Genomic DNA, 13196 nt, shown 5'->3' on the forward strand with positions numbered 1-13196 from the left:
TGACAGGATTAACTAAGGCACGCTCAGGACATGATGCCATCTGGATAATTGTTGACCGGCTTATCAAGTCTTCCAACTTCTTGGCTATCAGGATGGTCGATCCCTTGGACAAGTTAGTAAGAATGTATATCCAAAAAATAGTCAGATTGCATGGAGTGCCAGTGACAGTGGTGTCCGACAGGGACCCCAGGTTCACTTATCAGTTTTGGAGTAGTTTTCAGCAAGCCATGGGAACGAAGTTGTTCCTCAGTACTGCATTCCACCCTCAGACAGATGGACAGTCAGAAAGGACAATCTGTACACTTGAGGATATGCTATGAGCTTGTGTCCTTGACTTCGGGGGCCATTGAGATGACCATCTACCCCTGATAGAGTTCGCCTACAACAACAGCTACCAAGCGAGTATTGGCATGACTCTATATGAGGCTGATAGAAAACTATTCAGCCCAGATTTGGTATAGGAGACTACATCCAAAGTAGTTAAGATCAGGAAGAATATTCAGACTGCTCAGAGCAGACAGAAGAGTTATGTGAACACCTAGAAGAGAGATTTAGAATTTGAGGAAGGCGACCGGGTATTCTTTAAGGTCACTCATTTCAAGGGAATCAGTAGGTTCGGTAGGAGGGGGAAACTGAACTCCTGATTTATTAGACCATTTGAAGTCTTAGACACGATTGATACCGCCACCTACAGACTAGCACTGCCTCCAGAATTTTTCAAGGTCCACAATGTATTTCATGTGTCCATGTTACACAAGTACAACCCGGACCCCTTTCATATCTTGGCCCACGAGTCTCTTCCACTCCAGGAGGATCTATCATACAAGGAAGTACCGGTCGGCATTGTGGATCAAAAGAGTATATCACTCCGCAATCGAAAAATTTCCTTTGTAAAGATCATATGGCATAACCACACACCGAGGGAGATTACACGGGAGCTAGAATCCCCAGTTGTTCGATTGAGAGTAAGAGACAAATTCGAGGGACCAAATTTCTTTTAAGAGGGAGAAAGTTGTAACACCCACCTAAAGTTTTATTTTTATTTTTATTTTTTTAATAAATATAATTTTTTAAATTTATTTAATTTAATTTATTATATTTTATTTTATTTTAATTTAATGAAAAAAATTGAGTAAATTGATAAAAGATTAAATTGAAAATAATTTTAGAAAAAAGGGGTGACAATTTGGGTTAAATGGGTATTTTTGAAAGAAAAATCAGAAATCGAGGTTCAAAATACAATTTAAAAAAATTACGCCACGTCAGACGTCTGGTCAGCAGCCCCGACCAACCAGTACGCGTCAAGTGGCAGACGCGCTGACTCGAGAGGCCACATTGGAGGAGCCACGTAGGCGATCTACGTACGTGCGATCGAACGGTTGAGGTTCGTTCTCGCGCGCACGAACGACCCAGAGTGAATCGTGCACTAACGGCCCAGATTGAATCGCGATGAACGGCCCAGATTCACTCCCTATTTAATCACGATCGGATAGTCTATATCAAAAGTGATGGACGACCCCAATCAAAGGTAGATGGGTATAAATAACCCCATCCGCACCCAAACCCTAACCCTAACTGTCAGACCCCCTTGTCGGAGTAGACAACCTAGCCGCCGGGGTGCCGATCGCTGCCGCACCGGAACCCTTTTCGACCGCCAAAAAAGTAAACATTTCTCCTTTTGCATGAAATTCAATTTTAAACCCACTCATGGCCAAATCAGAGTGAAAGAATCGGCCGATTGGCCGGAAAACACCGCCGAAGCCCAACACCATCGCCGCAGGGAATTTCACAAATCGCCTCCGATGAGGCCCTTCCCGATTCCCATTTAGTGTAATTTTTCCACTGTTGTGATCATCATTTTCTTCTTTGCATGTTGACCGAAGCGAAACACCCAACCGCAACATGAGTTGGAGGAGCTGCCGCACCGGAGAGCCCTGCCATCGGTGAGTTTCGGGTTTTCGTATTTTTTCGGCCCACTGAGGTCCTTTAACGTGTGTGCTCGCAGGAATCGATGTAAAATCAACTGAATTTGGCCGAAAACGGTCGACTCGAGGCGGACCGCCACCGCAGGCAGCGTCAACGGAGCACGGCGGAGTTGCCGTGCCGGATTTCCAAAATTGACTGAGTAGGCATTGTGATTGATTTTTAGGTTTATTTGAGACATTTATAGGTACTATATGCGCGTTGCAGTTCCCGAAAAAAAATTCAGGGAACCCAGGGACCGCCTGTAGGCGCAATAAATCATTTAGCTTTTCAGTGTCAAATCAAGTAAGGACCCCTAACCTTATTTCCTATCATGAAATTGAAGTTTGAATAAATAATAATACGGTATTTTGTACAAATTAAATAGATGTGCATAATTAATTACGGATTGTTAATGGAGCTCGAACTGGATATTGCTCTCTGTTGATTTATTTTACAGTCTAAAAGTATGATAGTATCTGATTTATCTATTTTATGGTTTAAATGCATGTATTAGTGTCTTACCTGACCACTGTTTGATTTTGGGATTTGAGACATGATTGCATTATCGAATGCATGTTTATTTGTTTATGTGATTATATTTGATTTGGTAATGGAGACTAAGGAAAAATATGAAAGGGGTGTGATCAAATAAACAAATAGGATGACGGTCTTACTAGATGTCCTGGGAGATAGTGGACGGGCAGAGTACATAGAGAACCCTACCGTGAATGTTGTCTTATACTGGATGGGGTATGGAGACTTGGTAATTTGGTGCTCATACCGGACGGGGTACGGGGACGGCCTACTTCACCCTCATACCGAACGGGGTATTGAGGTTTAATATCTTTAGTGCTTATACCGGACGGGATATGGGGACAACCCTATAATTGAGATTGTTAAGGAAAAGGATTCACGTGTAGCGGGGACACCCCTATGAACCCCCATGGATACTAGTAGGCTGGTGAAACGAGAAACGGTTATGATTTGGTTTATTGTTAATGAATATGAATTTATGATATGTTCTATGTTACTGATTGTGTATGAAGTTATGATCTGTACGGTATTATTGTCTCTATAGGTTGTTTTTATAAATTCTAAAATTGTAAGTGAACAGTAAATGATTTTATGATTGATAAACGAATTTGCTAAATTTAGTGCTTCATTAGTTGTTTTGATTTTTTACCAATATTTGCTTCTGTACCGGTGATATAGTATGATATCCTTACTGGGCTAGTGTAGCTTATCCTTTATTTAACAATTTCAGATCAACAAGACCCGGTTCCAGAGCCCGATCCACAAGAAGATTGCGAGTAAATGCTACATTTTCCATTACTTTTCTCATTTCTCATGTTTCTTTCAGAGAATTCATTCTATAATGTTTGTTTAATACTTTTAAGTTATTGTGTAAGGGATGTAAACTTTAATATTTTATTTCACTTACGCACTTAAATTATTATATATTTTTTTTTTAAATTTTCGGAGTCATTATAAAATCACTCGAAGGACGATTGAAATTGAATTCTGAACCTCCTCAAACCCATGTCAAAGTGAAAAGGCCTACGAGTGAGCCGAAAAATATGAGCAAAGTTCGGCTGAGCCACCTCGGCTGTAACTCGAAAACCTCTTCGATAAGCCCCTTCCCCTTTTTCATTTCCCGTTTCTCTTGATTTTTTTACCATCGTATTGCTCATTTCTTTCTAGTTCAGGTTAGCCGAAGAGAAACCCCAATCGCAAAAGAGAAATGGCAGAGCCTCCGTATTGGGAAATTTCTCTGTCGGTAGGGTCTCGATTTTCCTCTTTTCCGGCCAATAGAGGCTCCATAACCTTATTTTTCTCAGGTTTCCATGCAAAATCGGCCAAAATTGACTAAAACTAGTTAAAAACGGCCAGGCCGAGAGGAAACACTAAATCGACTGAAAAAGTTTAAAAGTACTTATTTTGGCCTTTTTCAGGTATTTTGGGATATGTGACATATATTTTTTATTTCTCCAAAAAAAACTTAGGAAACCCATGAACCGCCAGGAAGCGCAGTGAAAAGAACAGTGTTTCGAACACCAATCCGGGGTAAGAATCTCTCACCCTTTTTTCCCGTTATGGTAAATTTAAATCTAATAACTAATAATGGTTGTTTTGTAAAAAAATTAAAAAATCTTAAAATTAATTATAGGTCACTAGTAGAGCCGATAACTGCTTAGTACAAAATTGCATATTTTATCTATATTGTTCAATTATTACTAAACTGTTATTGTTTGCGTACCGCATGCACTTTAATTCATAAGTTTATTTGTCTTCTTGTTTATTAATTTACTTAACTGTTTATCCCTACCAATTGATTGATTTTGAAATAACTATTTTGATTATGTTTTCTCTAAATATTCAATATTAAATTATATAGTCTATTAAATTATCTTTCTATTTCTCCAGTAATCATGAAATGAGATTATAGTTTGTAATTGGTAGCTGGTGAATGATGTGAATATGTATGTAAAAGGGCTCATTAGGTACCCTAAGAAAGGGTGTACGGATTCAGTGTATAACTCTACCGTGGAGATTATCTCAGTTGAATGGGGCTGAGAAGTCTCACAGCGGAAGGGATTTAGACATATTATCGATCACCATCATTTCAGATGGGAGTATCGAGGTAGTGGAATGTTTGGCCCCCATTACTGGACAGGATATGAAAACGACCAGTTAATTAATAAATTAGGCATTGGGTTCAAGCATAGGAGGTATCCCTATGGACCTCTAGAGATACTACTAAGTAGGTAAGAAAGTGAATTTATTGTTATTGTTCATTTAAATATGTAATAAAATATTATTCGGATTATTGTCTTCATAGGTCGATTTTGAAAACTCATAAAGGTAAGTATGAAATAATGATTTTTTTTAAGTTAAGTAAATTTATTTAGAAAAAGATAATGGTTCCATTGGTTATTTGACAATTTTTTACTATTTTTTGCTTTTTCATATCAGTGTTAAGTATGATATTCTTATTAAACTAGTGTAACTCATCCCCCTTGTTTATGAGGAAGACTAAGATCTATATCTTAAACAGCAAGAAGGTTGCGAATAAGAGTTGTCGTCTGCATTCCATTAGAGTTGTCCAGCAGATGTTAACTCTATAAAATTTTTAGTTGTGTTTTATTTTTTTTATTTATTTCGTTACTTAAACTTCATAAAATGGGCATTCTCGTGACTCTATTGGGTATTTTGATTTATTGTGTAAGAAATGTAAATCTTAAACTCTCAATTGTTTTCGCTATTATTTTGTTGATTCAATAATTCCATATTCATTAAATTCTGGGTCTCTGCACATAATTATAATTCTTATTTTATTTTATTTTTACATATCTTAAATCAATTAATTAAGAAAACAAAATTTGTTAGATGGTAATTTGAGTGAATTACCAAATAATCAACTTCAATTTAACCTTCGTAAATAAAAAAGTGAGTTTGTAAATTTAATGAGTGAACAAACCAATAAAAATAAATAATGATTTAGTTATAACAAGTGCGGGACATATCATTAGAAACTCTAGCTGTTTGAGACTCGTTCTCTCTCATATATATATAGTTTTTATTATATTGAAATTATTATAAAATTTATTTAATTATACTTATTCCAAATCAAAATAGAAAAATAATTAAAATTTAATTTTGTTAACAATTGTTTATTTTCGTAAAATTTTTTATTTTAAAAATTTATATTCTACATAATTTTTAATTTAATTGTTTTTTTTAACTAAAATATGTCATGATAGATAAAAAAATTTTCTTGTATTATTTTTTATTTAATTTGGTATATATATCGATTTTATGTCAAAATTAGTCATTTTAATTTTTTAAAAATAATTAAACTAATATCAATTAGTGACTACTGACGTTAATAATATCTAATGTCACGTATCATCAATCTTGACTTTTGATTTTTTAATTAAATATTTATTTACGTCAAATATCATGTAGCACCCGGAAAGGAGGAGAAAAAAAAAAAAAAAAAAAAAAGGCGGCCACGTCAGCAGCCACGTCAGCAGGCCCGGTCAGCAGTCCCGGCCAACCAGGGCCTGCCACGTGGCAAGACCGCGTCACTCCAAAAGGAGCCACGCTGGCGATCCGCGTGGGTGCGATCCGACGGCCCAGATCAATCACGCGATCGGACGGCCCAGATTCAATCGCACGGACGGCCCAGATTCAATCAAAAACGAACGGCCCAGATTAAAACAAAATGAACGGCTGTGATCAAAAGGCAAGGGGTTATAAATAGAACCTCCACACCAGACCACAAACCCTAGCCGCCAGCCGCTCGCCGGAGAAGACGAACCAGAGGCCGACCGCCGCCACCCGCCGCCACTCGCCGCCGCACCGGGGAAATTTCTGACCGCCGATCGAGGTAAATTTCATACCCCCGACTCGTTTTTCCCCACTGATTCCTCCTATGGCCAAATCGAAGCCGAAATCCCGGCCAAACGGCCGGAATACGCGGCCGAAGCCCAGCGGCACCGCCGCGCCCCCTCTCGGTTTTTGCCTCCGACGAGACCCTTCCCGGCCTCCGTTCGATGCAATTTTTATATCACCGTGATCACCATTCTTTTCTCTACAGGTTGACCGAAGCCAAATCACCAAAACACGAACTTCGCCGGAGAGTCGCCGTACCCGAGAGCGCCGCCGCCGGTAAGCTCCGTTTTTCCGTGATTTTTTGGCCCCCCGAGGGCCCTAGGGTTGTTTTCTGACAAGGACCAATGCGAGTGTGGCCGAATTCGGCCAAAAACGGCCGAAAACAGTCAACCCGAGGCGACTCGCCGCCGCCAGCGGCGGCGCCGTCGCCGGAGCACGGCGGAGCCGCCGTGCCGGAGTTGCGATTTGGGCCGAAAGAGGCCCTGGGCCTAATTTGGATTTTTTTTGGAACCCGTGCAGGTACTGTTAGCGTGTTTCAGTTCCCCGGGAAAAATTCAGGGGAAAATTAGGGACAGCCTGCAGGCGCACTGTGAATCGTATTCGGATCCCGAAAACAAGTAAGGACCCCTCACCCTATTTTCTATCACGGTATTAAAGTTCAATAAATGATAAAACGGTATTTCATGAACCAACGAATGTGTGAAATTGCTTAAGGTCGCTAATGGAGCCCGAGTCTAGTGTGTTTGTCGGTTAACTGTTATTTGGCCTGTTTTACAGTTTTAAATGCAGTATGAGGTTTGATATTTTTCATTTTATAGTTTCGTGTGCATATTTTACTGTTTTACTAATTATGGATTGAATGACTGGGATATTGATGCTATATATTGTCTGTTTGGCATAAATTACCGTTTTGCTTGTTTGTATGTGGATTGATAATGCTGACTGAGGGAAAGGAGAATGAAAGATTATGTAAATGAGTAATTGTATAATGTGGTCAGACTGACTAGATATCCTGGGAGATGGTGGACGGACCGGATCCGTAGGGAACCCTACCGGAATTGTGGTCTCCCATACCGGACGGGGTATGGAGATCTTATGTGTTTTGGCGCCCATATCGGACGGGGTATGGGGACGGCCCGTTTCACCCTCATACCGGACGGGGTATTGAGGTTTATGGTTTTGGCGCCCATACCGGACGGGGTATGGGGACGGCCCGTTTCACCCTCATACCGGACGGGGTATTGAGGTTCATGGTTTTGGCGCCCATACCGGACGGGGTATGGGGACGGCCCTGGAAACTGATTATGAATGTTAAAGGTTAACGGGTAGCGGAACCCCTATGGACCCCCACGGATACTAGTAGGCTGGTAAATGAGAAAAAGATATGTTGTACAATGATTGAATTACAAGAGGCGTGATAAGTGTTATGTTTTACAGTTTAGATTATTCAATGATTATGATAATGTTATTGTTTTTCTCATATTGTTTTCATAAATTCCACCAAGGTAAGTGGATGGTCAAAGTTTTATTATTGATAAAAGGTTTTGTTGTTAATAAACGAGTTTATTGTAAATTATGCTCCATTGGTCTTTTTGTGATTTTTTACCCACCTTTATCTCCGTGACGGTGAGATATCGTGATGTTCTTACTGGGCTAGTGTAGCTCACTCCTTAATTAACCATTTCAGATCAGGAAGACATGGTTCCCGAGCCCGTTCCGCAGGAGGACGACGAAGGGGATGCCTAGAGACTCTGTAGTCATACGCATAGTTTTATTTTCGAGTTTCTTTCTTAGTTAGTTTAATCTTTTATATTTTAAGTACGTTTTTGGTTTTTCGTGTAAGGGATGTTAAATGAAATTTTGATCTCGCTTCCGCATTCGATATATTTAAATACTCATTTCATTTTAATATTTTCCGGGGCCGTTACATATCACGTAACATTTAATGTAAAAAAAATAAAAATTAACAAATCTAAAATAGTATTTAGAAAAAAAAAAACAAATGGCCTTAATCTTTTGGTTAAAATTTCCTGATTATTCTAGTTGCATAGAGAGAATCGATAATATGTAAAAGGAAAACCGAAACCAGTTTTGTGAGAAATCAAAACCATAGTCTCGTTGTTTTAACCAATCTCATATTTGTCTTACTCAAAGCATCATTTGCTCATAAATCTACTTTTTATTGCCAAAAATTATGGCAAAGCTAAATATTCCATCGTGGTGGTTAATCAAACATAGGATTGAAAATCGATCAATTTATGAATTGAACATGAAGAAAATATGTGTTTTAAACTGGTTACATCCTCTCCCATATTTATCTTGTTCTAAACTATAATCTTAAAAATTTTATAAGTATACAGTGTTATTATTATCTTGGGAATTGGAAATTTTTTAACTTTTTAACATTAAAACTAAGAAATTGATATAATACTTAGGCACGAAATTTGATCCGGAATCAAATTTAGTATTTATAAGAATAATTAAAAATATTATTTTAATTTTATTTTATTAAATTATTTGAGAAAAATAGGTTAGACACGAAATTAAAAGTAATTTTGGAAAGGGGATCAAAATGCAAAAAGGAAAAATTTGGCCACATGAGACGGCCCAGTCAGCAGCCACTACAAACCAAAGCACACTCTATGGTAAAATACACTGACATTGGCGCCATACGGGTGATCCACGTGCCCAGTGATCCTACGGCCCAGATTTAATCTTGTGCATGTGAACGGTGCAGATGTATTTCCTCTTTAAACATCGTATCTCAGGAAACCCTAATCTTAGCCGCACATGCCCTCACCAGAGAATAAGAGAGAGCAGCCGGAGAAGGAGACCCACCCCCAGTTTCCTTTATACCGGAGCCATCGATGATCGCTAAAAAAGGTAAAATTTTTCTCTACCTGTTCAGAATTCGATTATGGGTCTCCATATAGCTATATCGGAGTAAAATGGACGGTGGGTGAGTCAAAAACCGTTGGTAAAGCCTGACTAACCCCTCCGATGAGCCCCTTCCCGTCTGTCATTTTACACAATTTTTCGATCATTGTGTCCACTGTCTTTTTATGTGCAGATTAGTCGAAGGAGAAACCCTAGTCACGAAAGAGAACTAGCGGAGCCACTACACCCGGAGATCATCCAACCGGTAGGTTCAGTTTTTTTTTTTATTTTCTACCCAATCGAGATCCCGTAACGTATTTTTCTGCAGAGATACGTGTAAAATTGGCTAAAACCGGCCAAAACCAGCTATGCCAAGGCAAACCGCCACTGTGGACGGCGAAGCCGGCGTTGGAGCATAGCGGCGCCACCGTGCTAAAACCCTAAAATCGGCCGAAAAGGGTTTTCAACACTGATTTTAATTTTTTTGATATTTTTGGATACGTGACAAGTATTTTGATTTTTGCGAGAAAAATTCAGGAAATCCGAGGCCCGTCAGGAGGCGTAGTAGATAGCACAACACGTCAAAACACTGATCCGGTTAAGAATCCCTCACTTTATTCTCTGTTACAGTAAATTTTTTAGATTTTTCGGATTTTTTGGGTACGTGACAAGTATTTTGATTTTCGCAGAAAAAATTTAGGAAATCTGATGCCCGTAAGGAGGTATAGTAGGTAGCACAACACGTCAAAACACCGATCCGGTTAAAAATCCCTCACTTTATTCTCTGTTATGGTAAATTAAAGATTAATAATCGATAATTGTACATTTTATGAAAAATTAGAAAAATTATAAAAATAATACAGGTCACTAGTGGAGGCAGAATTAGTTAGCTCATATTTGTCCTACTTTTCTTGTTTATTTTTCTGTACTGTCTAAATTGCTTACTATTATATTGTGCATGTTTAAATATATAGTTTTTATAGTCTTCTCGATTATTTAGTTTATTTGGTTTCTCCAGCATTATTTATTTTGTTATTTGGTTACTCGATTATTGGTTATGATAAAGTATATCGTTTGCTTAAATGTCATTTAAATTGATAAGTAAAAATGAAATGAGATGTTTGTATGCTTTGGTGTTTGTTTGGATGATGAAAATCTATATAAATGAAAGCTTACTGGACATCTTGGGAAATGATAGACGGACCCGGTACATAGAGAACCCTATCGTGGATATTATCTCAGTCGAAGAATGTTGAGAAGTCTCATACAATAAGGGTTTTAGGAGATATGGTTCACCCTCATACCGAACGGGGTATCAAGGCGATGATGTTTTTGTTGTCCATTACCAGACGGGGTATAGGGACGACCGAGTTAATTATCAAATCTTGATGTTGGGTCCATGAGTAGAGAAATATCCATATAAACTCCCAGGAGTCCTAATAAGTAGGTAAATATGAAGAACTACTAATCTTATGTATGAAATTAAAATGTTACTTGGTTATTTGTCTTCATAGTTGTTTTCGAAAAAATCTGTAACGATAAGTATGGAATAAAAAGTTTTATGAGTTTAAAGTATTTACTTAAATCAATAACTCAATTAGTTGTTTTGTAATTTTCACCAATATTCAATTTTCTGTATCAATTATTAGTATGATATTCTTACTGGGTTAGTGTAGCTCACATTTTTATTAACCATTTCAGATTAAGAAGACCAAGATACAAATCTCTATCAACAAGAGAGTTGTGAGTAGTTCATCTCTCGGATTCCCTTTAAGCGCTAGTAAAAGTTAACCCCTATGATATCTATTTATATGTTTTTAATTACTATTTGTCTTTTTATGAACAAGTGTAGAAGAGACATTCCTGTAACTCTATTAAGCATTCCAATTTACTATGTAAAGAATATAAATCTTAACTTTATTGTTCGCTTTCGCGTTTAAAAATATAAATTTATTTCCTTTAAGGTTTTGGGCCTTTATAGTTAGTATTATAGCCGCGTTTTTTGGAACAATTTTTTATACAGAGACTTAAAAATACTAATTACAAACTATCGCTCAATCATTCATTTTGAAATGCAGATACAAAGATATGAGAAAAGGAAGACCCCCACTAAACCGAATAACTCAGGATGGTTCGCTTCGAGAGGATGTTGATTGACTCTTTGAGATACTGGAGGGACTCATCTATGCCCGGCAGGCCTGGGAGGAAAGGAGGGAGCTGTCTAACCCTCCTTCACTACCACAGTTTGAGCCATCTTTGTAGCAAAAAGATCAAGAGCCACCCCGGTATAACCCTGCTCCTCCACTGTATCATTCGACACTGCCACAGTACAATTTGGTGCCTCTACTGCATCATCCAGCACTGCTGCAGTACAATCTAATGCATCTATCGTATTATCCAGCACTGCCACAGGGCCACCAGATCCCTCTCCAACACAATCCAATCTCTCTTTCACGGGACTCAATTTTATCTATGATGGACCCAGCCTATATTAAAAAGTATAAAAGACTAAATTCATCTACTTTTGCAGGGACATCCTCTTTCGAAAAAGTCGAGTATTGGTTAGATGAGACAAAGAAAGTCTTCATAATTCTTGGAGTGGTTCCTAAACAAAAAGTCATACTTGCCACCTACATGCTCGTGGGAGAGACAGGTCGCTGGTGGCAACTCAAGCAGGCCACCTCGTTTCAGCCATTTGGAAACAGTTCCTGATGGCCTTCAATACAGAGTACCTCCCAGAGCATCTCCAATATTTGAAGAAAATATAGTTTGCACACCTAATCTAAAGTGATATGACTGTATCAAAGTATACCCGAATGTTCTTAGAATTGGGCCAGTATTCCCCTAAGAGTATAATGGATAAAGGTAGAAAGACAAAGAAGTTCAAGTGGGACCTTCATCATGATATCAGACAATAGCTGTACGTTTTTGAGCTCAACTGTTCTGGTTAAGGCACAACTAGTGGAGAGGAACTTTTGCATCTTTTCTCAAACAGTGGGGAATCTTATACCCTCAGTTTTACATCGCAAACTAGCACCCACTGCACCAGTTCAGTAGAATAAGAGGCCTAGGCCAGTGATTTAGGCTCATTCTCATACTCCAGTAACAGGACGCGCTAGGACTTGCCAGCACTATGGCAAGAATCATGGCGACCGACCCTGCTATCGTCTCAATAATACATGTTGCATATGTGAGAGTGTCTAGTACTACGTGAGGGAGTGCCCGCGAAATCAGAATTAGGCTATACCTCCTATTTAGGGCAGAGCTTACAACCTCACTTAGTAGGATGCTGAAACCAACCTTGACGTGATACAGGGTACGTATACTATATGTAATCACTTTGCACATATTTTGATTGATACTGATGCTTTACATTCATTTGTCTCATATACTTTTGCATAAATTTGAAAGTATTACTTGAAAGACTTGATTATGTGTTATTTGTGTCTACTCCTGGAAGTATGACACTAATATGGAAGATTACATACAAAGTTTGTATCATAAACATAACATATATGAAATTGAGTGTGAACCTGATAGAGATTGACACGGGAGACTTTGATGTAATTATATGAATAAACTGGTTAACAGCGTATCACACCACTGTTGACTGTTTTCACAAGAAACTTATATTTAACCCTCCTAACGAAAAGTCATTTACAAGTTAATAAAAATTTTAAATATTATTCTCTCATGGCAATTTCCATTTTACCTAGTGTTTTAACTCGGTTGTCTTCTCTATATTATGCAAACTTAAGAAAAAAATTTGCATTCAAGAGATTCTAGTAGTCCGAGACTTATTAGATATATTTCCTAATGAACTATCCAGACTGCCAGTGGATAAAAAAGTCGAGTTTACCATAGATCTTCAGCCTGACACCCAGCTTAACCCGGTTACCCCTTATTGCATGAGTCGTGTTGAGATAGAAGAGCTGAAAAAACATATCAATAAATTGTAG

Source organism: Carica papaya, chromosome 1, assembly GCF_054855325.1.
Source record: "Carica papaya isolate Zhongbai chromosome 1, ASM5485532v1, whole genome shotgun sequence".
NCBI classification, from domain to species: domain Eukaryota; kingdom Viridiplantae; phylum Streptophyta; class Magnoliopsida; order Brassicales; family Caricaceae; genus Carica; species Carica papaya.